This window comes from Arachis hypogaea, chromosome 6 (genome assembly GCF_003086295.3).
Source record: "Arachis hypogaea cultivar Tifrunner chromosome 6, arahy.Tifrunner.gnm2.J5K5, whole genome shotgun sequence".
Classification (NCBI taxonomy): domain Eukaryota; kingdom Viridiplantae; phylum Streptophyta; class Magnoliopsida; order Fabales; family Fabaceae; genus Arachis; species Arachis hypogaea.
In genome coordinates, this window is record NC_092041.1 from 22,309,409 (window position 1) to 22,329,373 (window position 19,965).

The 19,965-nt window shown below is 31.6% G+C and overlaps 1 non-coding gene across 2 annotated transcripts; it reads right to left on the reverse strand.

Annotated features, from left to right (window-relative positions):
• Positions 1–6,687: 6,687 nt before the first annotated feature.
• Positions 6,688–9,671, reverse strand: LOC112696457 (uncharacterized). 2 transcript variants are annotated; one of them, XR_003150719.3, is made up of 3 exons: positions 9,264–9,671; positions 8,378–8,638; positions 6,688–6,929 (listed from the first exon to the last, which is right to left on the reverse strand). It is a non-coding gene; the product is annotated as an uncharacterized protein (transcript). The 2 variants fall into 2 exon arrangements; XR_003150718.3 differs by having other exon boundaries at positions 6,688–6,926; positions 9,264–9,668.
• Positions 9,672–19,965: the final 10,294 nt, after the last annotated feature.

The following is a 19,965-nucleotide window of genomic DNA, read 5'->3' on the forward strand; positions in this document are numbered from 1 at the left end:
TGTTTTCACACTTAAGCACAAATTAGGGGAAAATCACAAAACCATGCCATTTCATTGAGTAAATGTGAGAAAAGGTTGACGAAATACTCTAGATTCAGCAAAAGCCCTACAAATGGGGTTTATCAGTAAATAATTAAAAATATAATTAATTCAAAAAATAGAGAATATAAAATTTAAATTAAATTAAATATTTATAAAATTATTTAATTCAAGGTTTTACTATATAATTAGTCTTTGTCATATATAATATTAGAAAATACAGTGGTAGAGTGGTAATTAGGAGACATTATAAACAAGAGGACCTATGATCGAACCTTGGCTCTACCATTTTAGACTTTTCCAAAATAAAACACCCTAACAGGTTGACAAGTGGCACGCTGAAGACCGTAGGTCGCATTGGATTATGGGTGGAAGTGCGCTGCTATGGAGCACCATAGAGTGACAAACCGAACTGGTTGGATCGGTTTTCTCTGCTTCTTACCAAATTTGACCGGCTTTTGCTAATTCTTATCGATTGGTAAGTTATCAAACCGAACTGATTGGATTGGTTTTCTCTGGTTCTTACCGAATTTGACCGATTTTTGCCAGTTCTTATCAGTTCATCTCGATTTTTATCCTTAAACAGTCCAAAAGACGAACTGAACCAGTTGATAATCTGATTCATCGGTTTTTTGGCCAAATCGGCCGATCTGGTTTGGTTTTTACAACTATGAAGACCGGGTTGGGTGTTTACTCTTTATTTTATTTAAAATGGTCATCAACGTTTTATTTAATATTAAACTTATCCTTTTAAAAATAATAAATTTTTAAATAATAAAAATATCCTTACCATTATCCCTTTTCTATTCCTTATTCTGGCTTTTTCTATTATCATTTGTTTCTTTTCTTCTCTCTTCTCACAGAAATAATAATGGCAACTAAGGATATTGACGGTGTGGTTTGGATAGGTTCCAACTTCTAAGTTAAAAATTTATCCGATCTAAATACTAATTTTACTTGCAGTGTGGTTTAGATTGAATAATTTAGAAACAAAAATCTGATCCGATCTGATCCAATTTCAAGCGGTTTGGATTATATTGAATTTGTGATTTTGTAAATTAAAAAATTAAATACATATAACAAGTTTCAACATCAAATTTTAAATAATCAACAATGATATAACAAGTCTCAACAATATCTTAAAAAATCAACAATAACATAACAATAGAAATAAAATTATAGGTTAGTTAAAATAAATAAATAAATAACATTTTGAACATAAAATATTTATTAAATAATAATAATAACACATGAATAATATAAAAATATATAACAAATTGAACATGTTATAAGTATAATTGTGAATATAATAATAAAATAATAATATTATAACACATTGTGCGGTTTGGATTGGATTGGATCGGTTATGAAAAGTAAATCCGAAATCCGATCCGATCTAGCAGTTTACAAAAAATAGAATCTAATCAAATCCAAATTAGTGCGGTTTTAATTTATTTTTTATTTGGATCAGTTTTGATTTAAACACCCCTAATGGCAACAATAACAAAAGTGGAAAGAATAGAACAAAGAAGAAAGATGCTAAGAGAGAGGAGCGAAATTGAAAAGAGAAGAAGAAAGAAGGTGCCATGATGAGAAAAGTCGTCACTGCTATCGCTGGTTCATCAGAAAGAGAGAGATGAAGGATGCAAACAAAGAGAGAGTTGTTGCCTTCAATTGTGGGTGTTACCATTGCTTTGCCAATACTATCGTTGGTACTGCTGCAACGACTTTGGAAGGTGACTGTCACTGGCGCTATCTTAGCCGCTCACCTCGCTCGCATTAATGGCCTCGTCCACCGTTGCTAACAGCGTTCCTTCTCTGTAATTGACATCGTTCCATCACTTACCTCTCCTTCCTTCTCTTTCTTTGTAATTGAAGAAAGTTCCGCCGTCGTCGACATTGTTGCTCCTTTCGTGACCTCTCCTCTCCTACATTGCTACTTTTTGTTCCTGCATTGCTGTTGTGTCTCTGCCACCTGCGCGCTATAGCAGCCTCTGCTCATGTGCGTCTTTTAGCATCTTTGTCCACCATTTTTACCAAGGTTGTTTTTCCATTTCAACACTTTCAACAATAACAAAAACACAACAATTTGAGAGAGAGAGAGAGAGAGAGAGAGAGAGAGAGAGAGAGAGAGAGAGATTGCAGAAAAGGAGAAGAGAAGAAGTAGGAGGAGATGTGGCACAGAGGGAGTGAGATGATGATAGGGTGAGGTAGGTATAAATGTCCGACGGAGAATTTTAAAACCAAAACAGATCTTAACGACGAATTCAGATGCAAAAAAAAAAGTTAAGGATGAATTCGATTTTCGAGTTAAACCTTAGAGAGTAAAATCATACTTATTCCTTTATAATTTAACGAACAAACTGATCTCAAAGATTTTATCTTCAGACAAGTTAACCCTTAAAAGTAAAAATTATTCTCTACAATAACAACAATGAACATATATATCATGCTATCAATAGATAGTATAAAATAAAACAAAATTGTCTATATATTTCATCATGTTTGACATGATATTTGCTTTCATTGTATTAGTTTGTTTATTCTTGGTATGATTTTTTATATAATATTTTATATTAAATTTTAAATGATTTAATATTTTTTAACTTCTTTTATAGTTATAAGAAAAATTATTTCATTTATATACTAAAATCTAAAATTTATTTTTTTAATATTATATTAGAAACTAATTCTCATATAGCACTGTAATTTTTTTGAGTAATTACCCAAATCAGTTCCTAAAGATTTTAAAAGCGAATATTTTAGTCTCCAAACAAAAATTAATACACAGATAAATTTCCAAGATTTTACTCTGGCAGACAAATCAGTCCCCAGTTCATTTTCTGGCAAAGTAATTACCCAAATCAGTTCCCAAGAATTTTAAAGACGGATATTTTAGTCCCTAAAAAAATTAATATACAAATCAATCCCCAACGTTTTTCTCTATCAGACATAACAGTCCTCCATCAAAAAATAAAACAAAATTATTATTATTATTATTATTATTATTATTATTATTATTATTATTATTATTATTATTATTATTATTATTATTATTATTTGCACAATAATACTATATCATATTTTATTTTATATTTTTTGGATAAAAATAATAATAAATTTATTCATTAGATTCTTATGTATGTATTTTTAATATAAAAAGTATATATATATATATATATAGTCACTCAATAATAATAATAATAATAATAATAATAATAATAATAATAATAATAATAATAATAATAATAATAATAATAATAATAATAATAATAATAAAAGTATTAGAGATTATTTACAAAAAATTTAATGTTGAAACTATTTGATATTTTTGTATTTAATATAATCAAAAGATGTCCTACTTTAAAAAAATATATATTTATATTAAAAGAAAATATTTTAATTTAAATTTTAAAATTAGCAGGACATTATTATTATTATTATTATTATTATTATTATTATTATTATTGAGTGACTATGTATGTGTGTGTAAATATATATATATATATATATTAGAAATACATACATAAAAATTTAATGAATAAATTTATTATTATTTTTGTCTAAAAAATATAAAAAAACTATGGTATAATATTATTGTGCAATTAATAATAATAATAATAATAATAATAATAATAATAATAATAATAATAATAATAATAATAATAATAATAATAATAATTTTAGACGGGGACTGTTATGTTTCACGACGGAGAAAAATGTTAGGTAATTACTCTAACTTTTTTTTATATTAAAAGATTTCTTAAAAAATTATTAAGAAAGAACTTTATTCCTCCTAATAAATCTTAGATTTCTAAATTGTTTTAAGAATTGTCAACAACGTAATATAAGGTTAGTTTGGATTACTTGTAAACAATAGTTATTTTTTATTTTTAGAAGATATAATTCTTATGAAGTTTTATTTTCATATTTGTATAAATTTTTAAAACATTCATTAAATTATCAAAAATACTTTTAATTTTATTTGGTTAAAGAAATCTAATTATTTTAATTTATTAGATATATTTTAATAAAAATTAAAAAATAACTACAAATAAAATAGTTATAAATGCAATCTCACATTTTTGTATAAAAATTTATTCTCATAAAATAATTTGCTAATGCTAAATTAAATAAATAAAGACAAAGTATATGGAATCAACTCCAAATCAGTCAAAAATGAAACAACTTATTAATTATAAATATAATAATTAGTTTTATTTATTTATGATTTAAAATATTGGTTATTAAATGTTTCATCACATTCAAATTAGGAGGAGATACGTTCAGTATCATTGTAACGTGAATCACGGAAACTGATTCAATTAGCTTCCGTCTTTTCACCCTCCTTCTCTTTCCAAGTGTCTAAAACATGATAAATCAGAAAATAGATTCAGAACCATCCAATTTACAAAGAAAAGAATGCCTAGCATAAGTACCATCTACGTAGAGATTTTGGATTCACCCAGAAGTATTTGGCTGATTTTTTGTTGGAACCATCTTAATTTCCTAGTATTATTGATAAATAAAAATATATAATTTTATTGTAACTAATTGCACCACTAAATAAATGCTTTTCTTTTTTGAAGGAGAGTGTTTTCCAATTGAATCTTATGATTCTTATCTTTAAAGAAGTACATAATCTTTCTATATTTAATTTTTTTGTTATTTATTTTTTTATTATAGAATATAAGATTTAATATGTTTAAAGAAGCTAATATAGGCCTTTAATGAACACGATGACTTTATATGAGAGTGAAATAATTAAATCAACTTATCTTAGTTTTTTAATTTACAAAAATACTACTATTTTTTTTTTTAAATTTGAAAGACCATGACCTTTCATTGTCAAACTAAAGTTTCGCTCCTGCGTACTCATTACATACAAGTATTTGTTAGATTTTTTCTTAGCCTCAAATCCTCTTATAAAGCATTAATTTGTAATCAAAACTATTTGATTTGCTTCTAAATGAATCAACTTTTCACTTTATGTGAATTCTATGGTGCGTTTAATGTAATGTTTAAATTGTCTAATTTATTTTTTATAAAAAATAAAATATAATTAAAATTTATTAAATAATATATATTTGTTTTTTTAGTAAATTAGGCATAAGGATAAAAGTATCATAATATTTACCATCACTTTATTCCTTTTGTATAGGGTTCCTTTATATATTTTTATTTGAACATTATAAAAACTTATTTGTTTTATGATTTGTTATCTTAATAATTTTTTAATTTATTATCCATGATTGACTATTAGTGATCATTTGTTTTTGCGATGGAGATTGAGATTTTATTATACAATTATACTCATTTGACAGCTCATTGGACAATATTAATTTAGGTTGGTTCACTTCTACTCTTTTACTACTTTATGTTACTACACTTTCATAATTTGTTGTGTGCGTTAACTTTTAACTAACACATCATATGAATCATTTGTTGTACTGTTCATTGTTATGTTTTTCATACACTTATGTTTTGCAATATTATTATTTAAATAGAATCATTCAATTATGATTGATAAAAGTTAGATTGATAAATCAATTACATCAAGAGATTATAAATGCCAGGTTTATGGCTTCTTGGATTTTACCTTTTCTAGGACTGCTATAAAAGAAAAAATTATATGTTCATGCATTAAACGCACTAAAAAAAAGTCCATGGTAACAATAAGTTAAAAGGGTGATCATAAATTTATAGTTACGATTTTAGACTTATTGTAACGATTTTTTACTGTGGCTTATTCTTTTGTTATCATAGATTATGGTTACAGTTTTTTTATTTATGATCACGGTTACAATTTTTAAATTCTGACACTTTAGGCCACATTTTTTCACCATGACCATAGGTTAATCTATGGTCACGCGTAAAAACCGTGACCATAGATAAGCTATGGTCACGGTTTTGCTTCTATGGTCACATCTCCTGAAAACCGTGACCATAGCCTCTATGGTCACTCCCTTTTAAAACCGTGACCATAACCTTATCTATGGTCACGGTTTTCATCGTGGCCATAACTCTATGGTTACCCGTCCTTCAACCGTAACCATAGCTTTATCTATAGTCACGGTTTTCACCATGACCATAACCTCTATGGTCACCCCTCCTTAAACCCGTGACCATAGCCTCTATGGTCACCCCTCCTTAAAACTGTGACCATAGCCTTCACCGTGACCATAGCCTCTATGGTCACCCCTCTTTAAAGTCGTGACCATAGCCTTATCTTTGGTCACGGTTTTCACCGTGGCCATAGCTCTATGGTCACCCCTCCTTAAACCGTAACCAAAGCTTTATCTATGGTCACGATTTTCGCCGTGACCATAATCTCTATGGTCACCCCTCCTTAAAACCGTGACCATAGCCTTATCTATGGTCACGGTTTTTACCATGGCCATAGCCTCTATGGTCACCCCTCTTTAAAACCGTGACCATAGCCTTATCTATGGTCACGGTAAAAAAAGTGACCATAGCCTCTATGGTCACTCTCTTAAAACCGTGATCATAGCTTTATCTATGGTCACATAGCCTATTTTGTTTTATGAGATTTAAATTTTTTTTAAAGCATAATCACATCCCAAAATAATGATAATTACAAAATAAATCTAAAAATGAAAAATGATAATCAACAATTAAGATAAGTTGTGATTAAAGTAACCAACTAACATATCAATATAGTTGAGTGAATACACTTGTCTCAATCTTAGTTTTATACATTGATATACACACTAACACTAAGTAGAAACTATTAACAGAATTGTTTCACAGACTGAGAGCAATATAATTCAGACTCTGCAGGATAGATTGTTTTTGGTATTGCTATTCTTCATTCTCAACGCTCGAAAACTTTATTTCAACCACTTTACCATATGGAAGCTCAGCACCTGCTTCATTAACATGCAAAGTAAAGTCACATTAGACATAAATACTTACATTTATTTTTCTTCAACTTAGGAAAAAAAACATATCATCCATACATATATACATTACATATATACTAAAAATGAAAAACTTTTGAAAGTTTAGACAAGTATTTAAAAATTAAAAATATTTTTCTTGTAAAATTTTATAATTCTTTTGAAAGTTTAGATATCCTTTAAGTTAAGAATTACTCTAAATTAGTATTTGAAAAAATAAAAACTCAAAACACAAAATTCGTTATTAAACCGTAAACTCAAGTACAACTTTCTTTTCTTTCATGGTCATAATATATAAAGTAATAATACTTATGTATTCTTTTTTGTCTTGTATTCTGATGCAGATTCACAACACATTTTAAACTCTAGATGAAGTATCACAAGAATAAGATCTAATATAAAAGAAAACAAAGAAGAAAAACAAAGAGAGTTTGAAATGAATTACCATATCAACAGTTGAAGGATGGTGGAAGTGACAAAAAGGTAAAGCAAATATAAAACCCAAACTAGAATAACTATATTCAAAGCACAAGGCTCTTTCTTTCCCTTTAACACAAAAAAGTGCAGAAGAAAGCCAAAAGCCATTCATAATAACACACAAACGATTCCAAACCCAACCTTGGTTTTATGATAACATAAAAATAAAAAGAAAAATCAAAAGAAAGCAGAGAAGTTAAGCTAACTTGTGAAGGGAAAGCTTGTTTATTGCAAATTAGGAACATATGGCACTGAAGCAATTGTGAAAGAAAGCCAGCGCCATTTACTACAAAAAAAGTCCTGTTTTACTGTAATTGGAATACATAAACAAAACAAGTCAACGTATAGATGAAGTTGACTTTTATTAAGTTAACTCTTATTATACTAAATTTCTCATATTAAGTTAACTCTTATTAGTTTAATGTACTTTTTTTTACTTATTCTCTTTATTTAATATAAAATTAATTCTACAAAACTAAAATTTATATGACCAAAAATGATATAAGACTAAAAATCAACAGAAAAAAATTTGCTGCTGATTTAGTAGTTACTTTTTCAATCATATGTACTTGAAAAAAATTATTTCTATTTAAAACAATTGAAATTATAGCACCAAAAAAATTATTTCAATCATGCTTACAACTTATGAATGAGATAAGTTAACTACACACAATATGTAACCACTAACAACCAATGTACATGTGGTAGAGGCTTAATAAGAGTATAAGACATCGCACCTATACATTCAAAAATAAAATTAGTTGTGGTAGAGGGTTAATAAGAGTATAAGACATTTTGCTATAAAATACCAATAATCATCAAAATCCACCAAAACTTGCTGCAGATTTGCTTCGTTAAGATTATCACCTTACAATAACGATGCAATAATAATCCAATAACAATTTTTATTAATCTCAGTACAATAATTTATAATCACTAACCTCTTTGTGATAGATGTAAAGTCTCTCCTTAATCTCCAAAATATGCCTAATATTACAGAACACTGCACTAGAGAGAAAACAATAAGAATTGTTCTACCTCATCTATCAGTTTTTGCCGCTCAAGAGTCCCAAACCTTAGAGCTGCATAACGGAATTTAATTGCCAATGTGCGCCTCTCTTCTTTCTTGTAGTCTAATGAGCCCAAATCATTATTTGGGTTGGTTGGCATGAATGCAATCAGTGCAACTAAATCAGTCCTTCCTGCCAAAAGAAATTCACATCAGTAAAATACAAACCTTCCTATTAAAAGAAAGTGTGAATCATTAATGGTTATGGTTATAGTCATTAAGGTAATGAAAATTACAAATGATGAAACAATCAAGTAATGAAAATGATGTGTACAATCTCCTTTTAAACATCACAAAAAAAATCCCTTCTAAACTGATAAATATTCCTTCAGTGTAATCACTTAGTTTGTTCAGTATTTTCCAAACAAGTTATTGCTGGATAATTAAAATTTGCATCAAACCAAAGAAAGAACAGAAAGAACAGCAACAACAACTCTAAGAATCAACATTCAATAAACAGAAAGAATAGCAACAACTCTAAAATTTGCTCAAATTCACCGAAATTAACATCGATCCAGAGAAATCAACAGCAATAACTCTAAAAATCAACATTCAACAAACAAACAGAAAGAACAGCAACAACTCTAAAATTTTCTCAGGTTCACCAAAATTTGCATCAAAGCAGAGAAATAACAGCAACAAGCCAACAACAACTCCAAAAACTAAATGAAACAGCAATAACCACATTCAACAACCACCAAATTCACCAAAATCAACATTGAACTAGAGAAAAAACAAGGTTGAAAACTAGAGCTCACCTAGTTGAGAAGACAACCACCACCACCACCCGAGGGAGCAGATGCTGCTTCACTGGTTCCAACAAAGCGAACGCAAGGTAACGGACTCCCAGTGGCAGACCGAGAGAGCGAAGAAGTGAGAGACCCAGAGTGACACCAAGGGATTGACGAACCGACGACATCGAGGGATTGATGAACCGACGAAGTCGAGGGAGTGACGAACTGATGTTGAGAGAGTGATGAACTGCCAGCGCTGAGTTTGAGAGAGTGACGAGGTGAGGGTGAGGTGCTTCCCACTGCCGACGCCGAGCTCGAGAGAGCAGAGACAGAGAGACGAGGGCACGAAGCTGGCTTGGGGGGTGGTTTTCATTCAATTTCAGATGCGAGGCTTAGGGTTCAAAGAGGGAGTGGGGGTGGGGCTGAAACGACGTCATTTCAAGGGAAAAATATATAAAAAAATAAACATGACCCGGACCGGGTTGGATTAACCGGTCGGGTCATCGGGTTTGCACAAAATCGGTCGGGTCGAACCGGGTTTGACCGGGTCTATTGCATGAACAGTTCAACTGGTGGCTCGGCCTGACCAGGTGACCGAATGACCGGATTTTCGATCGAACTGGCCGGATCGAGTCGGGTTTAATAACTATGAGATTAGGGTTACTGGGTTACCTTAGTGAATGAGATGGCGCCGTTTAGTGTACAAAATTAATTTTTATATTATTCCAATTATCTTATACTGTACCATGGCTAAAACTTAAACTATAATTAAAATGAATTTGGCATTATAAGTGGTCATTAATGATGGGTTAGTTTTTCATCTGTTATTAAGTTATTAAATCATCTTTTATATTATTAAGTTCTAAATTATTTTTTTAATTTAAAATTAATAGTATTCAATTTAATTTTTTATTTATAAAATTATATTTAAAATTTTAATATTTAAAGTAAATTATATAAAATTATTATTAGTTTTTAATTATTAAAATTTTTAAATTTTAAAAAGATAAAATATTTAAAATTATAAAAAATACATAAAAATCTTAATTAATTAAAACTCAAATGATTAAAACTGTAACCATAGACCCCTTTAGGTCACCCCCCAAAACTGTGACTATAGATTCCTTTAGGTCACCCCCCAAAACCGTGACCATAAACCCTTTTAGGTCACCCTTTTGAAAAACCGTGACCATAGACTATTTTTGGTCACTATAAAAAACTATGACCATAGACCCCTTTAAGTCACCCCTTAAACCGTGACCATAGACCCCTTTAGATCACCCCCCAAAACCGTGACCATACACCCTTTTAGGTCACTCTTCCAAAAAACCGTGACCATAGACCCTTTTTGGTCACTATAAAAAACCGTGACCATAGACCCTTTTAGGTCACTGATGAATGGATTTTTGACGGCTTAGAATTTCACTAATGAATTCTCGTTGCAAGTATAGTTTCTAAACCAACAATAATCCTTCCATACAAAAGATTGTTTGTCACAAGTAACAAACCCCTAAAATTAATAACCGAAGTATTTAAACCTCGGGTCGTTCTCCCTAGGAATTACAATAAAGTGTCTTGTTATTGGTTTGAGTTGTTTTAGGGTTTTGATAAGAGGCATGAAAGTAAATGGCAAAGAAAATAAACTAACAACTATAAAAGGCTCTTGGCAAGGTATGAAAATTAGAAGTCCTATCCTAGTTATCCTTCTCAATTGTGATGAGAATTGTTCATTGCTACCACTTAGTTAACCCTTACTAAATAAAGGAAAGTCAAGTGGATGAATTGACTTGAGCCACAAGTTCTAGCCAACTCCCAAGGAAGGACTAGCTTTAGTGCACTCCAAACCAATTAGCAATCTCTCTAATTATCAATCAACAAAGGAATTAGATAACTCAAGTGTCACTAATTACTCTACATAGGCCAAGAGGAACAAAATCTACACTAAAACTAAAAGAGACATTTCAACAAACACATAAAGTACAATAAAAGTAAACAACATAATTTGCAAGTATTAAAGAGAGATCTAACTACAAAGGCAAGAGATCAACAATAGAAAAGCAAAGAAGAACAATTATTATGAATTACCTCTTATTGAATTGAAAGAAAATGGAAGGAACAATAGTAGATCTACAACAAAGTATAAGAACAACATAAAGGAAATTACAATAAAAGAATGGAAGAAAAGTGAATGTAACAACAAGGAATTGAGAAGATAGAAGTAGAAGAAGATGAATTAAAATCTAGATCTAAGAACTAAACCTAATCCTAATCCTAATCCTAGAGAGAAGTGAGAGCTTCTCTCTCTAGAAACTACTTCTAGAACTAAACTAAACTAATGGTAACTAACATCTAAAGTATGAAAAGTATGAAAAGTATGTTCATTCCCCCTTCAATCCTTGACTTAAATAGCATCAGAAATGAGTTGGATTGGGCCCACAAGGCTTCAAAAATCGCTGGCCACGTTTTGCTTTAAGTGAACCAGGTGGCAGCAACGGCGCGTGCGCGTACTATGCGCATGCGCGCCACCATACGTGTAGCAACTATAGCAAATCTTATATCGTTTCGAAGCCCCGGATGTTAGCTTTCTAATCCAACTAGAACCGCATCATTTGGACTTCTGTAGCTCAAGTTATGGTCGTTTAAGTGCGAAGAGGTCGGCTTGACAGCTTTCCGGTTCTTTCATTTCTTCATGAGTTCTCCAACTTTTCATGCTTCTTTCTTCATTCCCTTGATCCAATCTTTGCCTCCTAAACCTTAAACCACTTAACAAACATATCAAGGCATCTAATGGAATCAAGGAGAATTAGATTTAGTTATTTTAAGACCTAAAAAGCATGTTTTCACTCTTAAGCACAATTAAAGGAGAAGTTATAAAACCATGCTATTTCATTGAATAAATGTGGGTAAAAGGTTATAAAATCCCCTAAAATCAATACAAGATAAACCCTACAAATGGGGTTTATCAGTCACCCCCAAAATCGTGACCATAGACCCTTTTAGGTCACCCTTTTTTGAAAAATCGTGACCATAGTCCCTTTTTGGTCACTGTAAAAAATTGTGACCATAGACCCTTTTAGGCCACACCCCAAAACCGTGACCATAGACCCCTTTAGGTCACCCTCTAAAACCGTGACCATAGACCCCTTTTAGGTCACCATTTTTTGAAAAACTGTGACTACAGACCCTTTTTGGTCACCTTTTTTAAAAAATCGTGACCATAGACCCCTTTAGATCACCCCTCAAAACCGTGACCATAGACCCTTTTAGGCCACCATTTTTTAAGAAATCGTGACCATAGGTACTCTATGGTAACGCTTTTAAAAAAAACCGTGACCATAACTTTTTTTTGTCACCCTAAAACCGTGACCATAGAGGGTCTATGGTCACGATTTTTTACCGTGACCAAAAAAATTGTAGCCATAGACCCAAAATGTTGAAGTGACATGGTTTTAAAAATTTGGAGACTAGAATTGAAGTATTAACTCATTTACTCCAAAAAGAATTTTCAAAAAAGAAAGTATAGAGAGGCCATGAGAATACTAAATAATATAAATAATTGAATAAAAAAAGAAGGTAATTAAAATTAAAAATCAGATCATTAATTAATTATTTAATTTCAAATTTTAAAATTTAAAAAATTAGAATTAGTATTTAAACTCATTCACATTATGTACGGTTATTCCTAATCTCACTATAACCTTCAATACACGTCCAAAACTCACCGTCATTTTCTCCGGTCTTCACCTCGCACCGCTGCACTTCCCGCCGGCCATACCAACATCGTCGCAGCCTCCCGCCAAATTATGGTATGTAACATATAAAATCAAGATTATTCAACTTCATATATTTTTTATTCAGATTCATTAACTCGTGAGTTCTTGTTGTAAGTGGTGCATGTGGTTATGGGAATCTGTACATAGACGACGGTACAAAGACGATGGCTCTAAATACCGCTCTGTTTAACGATGGCAAGGCATGCGGCGGTTGCTATCAAATAGTTTGAATAATCTTGATTATATATGTTACCTACCCATTGTTCCTGAGGCATCGGCTCCATATGAGAGATATTGTGCATTTAATATTTCTTAACAATTTAATATTAATTCAATGTCCAATTTATGATGGTTATTTTAGTAAGTATGCGGATGTTTATTTTAATTCGTATGTGAATGGTTATTTTAATTGGATTGAGTTTAATTATATATAATTAAAATATGTTGGATGTTCATTTCATTAGGTATGTGGATCATTATTTTTATCCCTAAGTGGATGGTTATTTTTACTAAGAGTGAGTGACGCCGGCGGTGGCATGTGACAAACTAAGTAGTGACAGTGAAGTGGGATGATTACTGATGAAGGTGGGGTGACAGCCAGTTAGAAAAGAAGAGGTTATTGGAGTAAAATGCTTTGGTAAATTAGGATTTGGGATGGTTATTTTTTTAGAATAACTAAGTGGACTTTTTTTATTTAGATAATTTATGAAGTATTTTTTATTTTTTACATGTATTGGGCTAAATCTACAGCCCATTGTTCACATTGTTTAGATTCTTCATTGTCTCCCTAGCGGAGTTCTTTCCAAAAGAAAAAATATACTTCTTGGTATATGCATGAAAAAACCATAGTCCAACCTGATAAAGAACTATTGTGTAAAAGATATATGAAGAAATAGTCATAAATTAGAGGTGGTCAGGCATTATGACGCCTAAAAATAAAAGATATATAAAAAAATATTAATATACCAGGAGCCTGTGAAGGAAGGATATAACAAAAACGACAAGCACATCTCACTCGAAACGTTAAAGACAACAAGCGGTAGTGTATAGAAAAGTAAGATATATATATATATATATATATATAAAGACACATAGCAAGTACTGGTTTCGACCTGTGAAGAAAAGGCCGGCTAGAAAGTATAAAACAATCCAAAAGTACACAAAATACAGCCTATTTCTCCATAATCTTTACTTGATGGTAAAAAAAGCATCCGTATTCTTTTTTATCTCTTATCAATTTCATAAAATGGACTTTCTATAGACCCCCAACGACTAATTCTCTCATGAATAGCTAGAGATCCAATAAGTCCAATATTTGTCCTTATTAGATAAGCCTATATGCGATAGCTAAATTTCGAAAACCATGATACTTTTGCTGATTTGAACACAAATTCCATTCTTTAAAAAAGAAATGGAATATTGGAATTATAATAAATTCTCACAAAAGGTCCTTTTTTACAAGGTAAAGCTTATATTTCTTTGTCATGGTAGAAAATTGAGTTATTTGGGCCCCGGAGGGATGACGGGGCGAACTGCTAGTTTTCGGATACGAGATATCCATCCTAGTCATTATGGACTCAAACTGTAAGAGGGATATAAAAATACATATTAAAAAGTGGAGAATATAAATACACTAAGTATAAAATAGAATTCCAAAAGAGTCTTCGCTTTCCAGAAGAAATCCTGCACGTTCAGCGAGGTGCGTCACGTCCTGTATCTGAAAAATTAAATAATTTCACAACAGGGTGAGAATCTGAAGGTTTTCAGTAGGGTAACAATTCCAAATAGATACTATGTAAAAAAAATGAATCCACTAGGCAATTCTAAACTCCAAACAACACAAGGTTCAAGTCTAGGATTCCACTAATTCTAACAGGGTAATCAGACTAATCTCAGCTATATTAGTGATCTCAAATTCTCAAAGCTTCTCAATAAGGGTCACCATCCTCTCAATATTACAATGGTTCAAATTCAATAATTCAGCAGTAATTTGTTTAATAGTAGTAACAAGCACAAGTGAAAGATTCAAGCACAATCAAAGGCAATTAAATCAAGTAGGGCAAATAACCGTTAAACAGAGATAATCATATAGGCAAACCAAATATAATTTACACACTCAAATAATGTCACATAGTTGCAGATGATGCATGCCTGTTCTACTGACCATGAGTTCACGTGTCAGTTATATTGCCAAATTCGACACAAGATCCGCTTGACACCTTGGATCGATCTCTCGCTACCCATCCCCAGGAGGAATAAACAATTCTTGGTACTATTATATTAACGGAGAGTGCCGTCTCACCTATTCCTGGAGATATAAACGTGACAAACAACGGAGAGTGCCGTATCACATCAACGGAATGTGCTGTCTCACCTTTCATCCAAGAGAACGTGGGTGTTACGTATTGTCGCCCCCACATTACACTGCAACCACGGAACAAGCAGGATTGAACCACCGTCTTTACCCGGTGCAGGTGCCAAAACAATAATTAAATTACCACACAAGCGGGATAACATTAAGACCTTGCTATTCCAGCCATTCAGGACACAATTAATCAATATCAAAATCTTTTAGTCATTTCATAAGTGATTAAACTCATTAGCCCCAATTTCCCTTATCTATTTTATCAATTTGAATACATTAACCCACGATTATTTATCAATTTGTCAATTTCATTAATACGTGAGTAAGGTGAAATCTCTGTCCTCACCGCGGATGGGATAAAACCACCATTCTCACAATATTTCATCCTGTTAACCAAGCGTTAATTCCGGGAATAGTCTAACTCAATTCATTATAATTTTTTTCGATGTATTTAATGCTTAATGATTAGTTATTCAACTTCAGATGGAGTTAAACAGGGGGTTATAAATAGGTTGGGAAGGTTAAGTAGATCAAAAACAACAATTTGGCCAAAATAGAACAGTTATGTATACCACGCCTCGTGTGTACGCACAAAACCTAACTCGGGTAAATGGAATTTTGCAAGTCATGTGTACGAACGTTTCGTGCATATGCACAAACATACTACTAAACAAATCAAAACCAAATCAAAACTTTTAACAAACCTTAACAACAAACTAAATTTAATATGATGAAATAAATTCGAATTTTTTTCCTAATAAACATGAAAGGAATTCTTGAACTTTTTGCTGTCCTCACCAACCTAATGAGTCTTATGAGTGTCACCATTTTAACACCACTGTTTTTGAAATAAATTCTTCGTCTCCTTTATGTCTAAGACTGGGATAGTGTAATTCTTTTAATATTCAGATCCTTTACCTTTACAAGTTTATCATTTTACATCTTAGCTCTAAAATGCCAAAATTTTTCTCTTGAGCATGTATCACGGAAAAACAAATAGATACATGATTTTCTTATTAGAGCTCTAAAAAATTTGTTCTTAACAACCTTAGTCACCGGAAAGATTTTTTTTTACTAGACCTTCAAAGAACCTATTATTAACAACCTAGATCAAAGAGCTAAAATTAAAAGAACTAACACTAAGAATTACCTTAGAGTGAATCCTTCAACTTTTTTCATATAATAAATAAAGCAAATCACTTTCATCACTTTATCACACATGGTAAAATATGCATAAAGCAACTCAGAATTTTTATTCTTAAAAAAGTGATAAAATTATCTCACAAAAGAATTTAAATAAACCCCTAACAAATTAGTCTAAAAATAGGCCAAATCTTTTTCGGATAGAATAATAAAATTTGAAATTAAATAAAAGAGATGATTCCAAAATTAACTCTAACAAATTTAAATCATATATGATCTTATTTGATTAGATCAGATCTAATTTAAATATTAAACATCTAAAGATATGATAATTAATTTAAATCAGATTTGATTGTAATAGACTTAGATTAGATTTGGTTTAAATTTTAAACACAAAAATAATACTAAATAAATCAAAATCAAATCAAATCTTTTGACAAATTCTATCTACAAGTTAAATTTTATTATGATTAAATAAATTTAATTTCTTTTCCTAATAAACTTTGAAAGAAATTCTTAGACCTCTTACTGACCTCACATAACCCAATAAGACTTATGATGATGAGTGGCACCATTTCAGCATAATTATTTTTGAGAGGAACTTTTTGTCTTCTTGACGTCTAAGATCGGGATAAAGTAATTCTTTTAATATTTAGATCCTTGATTATTACAAGTTTATCATTCTATATCTTAGTTCTAGAATATAAAAAATGCTCATTTAAGCATGTATCAGATATTATTTTTGGTGCTTCTGAGAATCCGATCTGTAAAGATATTTGTTTGGTGGAATTGATAATGTGTGTAGGAAATAGAAAGAAAACTAATTCTGTGAAGACATATGGCTAGGTGAGTCTAAGCTTAAAGACAAATTCCTTAAATTATATGGCATATCGTCTCAATAATTGGAGTGCATTGCCAACTGTAGCTTCTGAAATGGTTTTTATTGGAACTGGAACTTGAGGTGGAGATGACAATTCTTTGAGTAGCAGTGTAAACGCTGTGTGGATTTACATACATTATTGCAAATTATTATTTTAAATGTACGTCGCAAGATAGAGTTTTTTGGAGTTTCTAAGAAGATGGTTGCTTCTCAGTAAGATCTTTCACCAACAAAATAATCGCAAAAAAATCTTGGATGGGCTAAATTAAGACACATTCGATAACATTTGGAGAAGTGCTATATGGGTGGAGTTGATGGGTTGGTTAGTGATCCTTGAAAAAATTAACACTATGAAGAGGTCAAAAAGTATAAATGTTATTGTTGAAAGTCAAATTTCTTGTATGCTGTGTGGCCTTGATGATGAGGATATAGATCACTTATTTGTACCCAATAACTATGTACCAATGCTATGGTCAAAAGCTATATATGTTGATAGGAGAAATTTTGTGGGTGAAAGCGAGGGGAGTAAAGGATTTCTTTGAGTCATGGTGTGAATAAGATGGTGTCAAATGTGGTAAAAGAAAATGGTTGAATTTATAGTATGCTGTCTTTTGGGTCTCTCAGAGGCTTAGGAATCAACAAGTGTTTTAAAGTAGAGAAATCCTAGTGAATGAAGCTGGGGAAAAAATCTTATCTCATTGAAAAGAATGGGACATCCTTAACAATAAAGGATTGATGAGGAAACATCCACGGATGCTTGGTGTTGCCGCGGCCAGCAATGTGGATTAGAATCAAAATAATTTGATAGGGGCTTGGCTGTGTTAATTTTGTTGCTCATAAACGGTGTATGGCTATTGGGAGTTATTTTTTAATTTCTGAAGAGAAAATGCTGGTTTTATTATGTGAATTTTATGGTACAGGTTCAACAGTAGAAGCTCTAGTCAAGTAGTCATTGGTTTGGAGATGATCATCCGATTTATGCTTGAGAAATCATTGGCATTTATTGATCAGCTAATAATTAAAATTGATAAAGTATGTTCAATTAATTGGTATAAGGGGATGAATAATAATTTGCGGAGATTAAATTTTCAAAGGAATAAGCCGAAGAATTTACTACAAGAAGTTGGCACTTTAAAGATGCAACTTATCACACAAAAGGAGTTTTGCTATCTGGATAAGTGAAGGAACTATGAATCAGAGATGAATTTTAATAGGGTGCTATGGTGTTAGTTTCTTTCTCTCTTTTTTGGCTTTGGTTTTGCTCGTTACTGTCCAAGTCAGCTGCTCCTTACTGCCAATATTATAGGAGTGTGGTCAAGTTGGCTTATGCTGCTTTTCTTTTGTTGTGGATGTCTTGTACTTCTGGTTTGCAATGTCTCAAAATTTTAAAATTTTGTAACGTCTTTCGCCACTTTGCCTGCGTAGGGGTGGCAACGAGGCGGGTAGGGGCGGGTTTTTGCTCTACCTGATCCCGCTCCGCCGTACACCAACCCGCATAGAACCCGCCCCGCTTCTACTCGCCGGTAGTAAAACGCTGAACCCTAACCCGCCCATGCGGGTACCCGTCCGGTCCCTACCCGCCCCTATAATTATTAAATTCCAATAAATAAAATTAAATTTCAAAATTTATATAACCATCATCACATATATAACATAAATTAAAATAAAAATTTAAATATGATACAACATTATTAATCATTTACTAATTGTTTTACATATATTATACATATTATATTATATATATAGCGGGGCGGGTAGGGGCGGGTATTACCTAAACCCGATCCCGCCCCACCCCTCCCAAGAACCCGTCCCGCTAAAAACCCGTCCCGGTGCGGGACGGGTAATTACCCGCCCCGAGCGAGTAGGGGTGGGATGGGTACCCGCGGGTTCGGATGGTATTGCCATCCCTATTGCCTGGGGGTCAAAAATTCTACCAACAATAAAAAAACCTAACATTTCTCTATTTTTTTTAGATCGACAAAAATAATAAGTTAAAAGGTAAAGTATTAAATTAGTCTTTACATTTGGATCTAATCTTGTTTTAGTCGGTAAAATTTAAATTGTCTTATTTAAATTCAATTTTTTTTTACTTCAATTTAGTTTTACTATGAGTTCAAGATTAAATAATTAACGGAATATCCTACTTGCCAGGATTGCAAAAACGAGGTCAATAATTTGGAAAAGATGTACAAGCTCGAGAGGTACAGAATTAACAGCGGATGCATCTACACAAGCTGCTAACCTTGTTGGTTCAAGCATATGAAGAACATAGTTGGGAACTCGCTTTCCACAAAAAAGTTCGCTAGCGACAATGAGGACAAGGTCATCATCACCTTCACTGCGGGAACTCTCCTCGGCACTTGAAGAGGTTGGTTATGAGTTTTTCAGATTTAAAAACTGAGTTTCGTTAATTATTTAACTTTAATTTAACTTCACGGTAAGACTACATTAAAACTAATTGAGACTTTTTTAGATTCAAATAAGATATTTTAAATTTTAGAGACCAAAAGAAAATTAAACCCAAACGTAAAAAACCAATTTAGTACTTTATCTTGAGTTAAATAT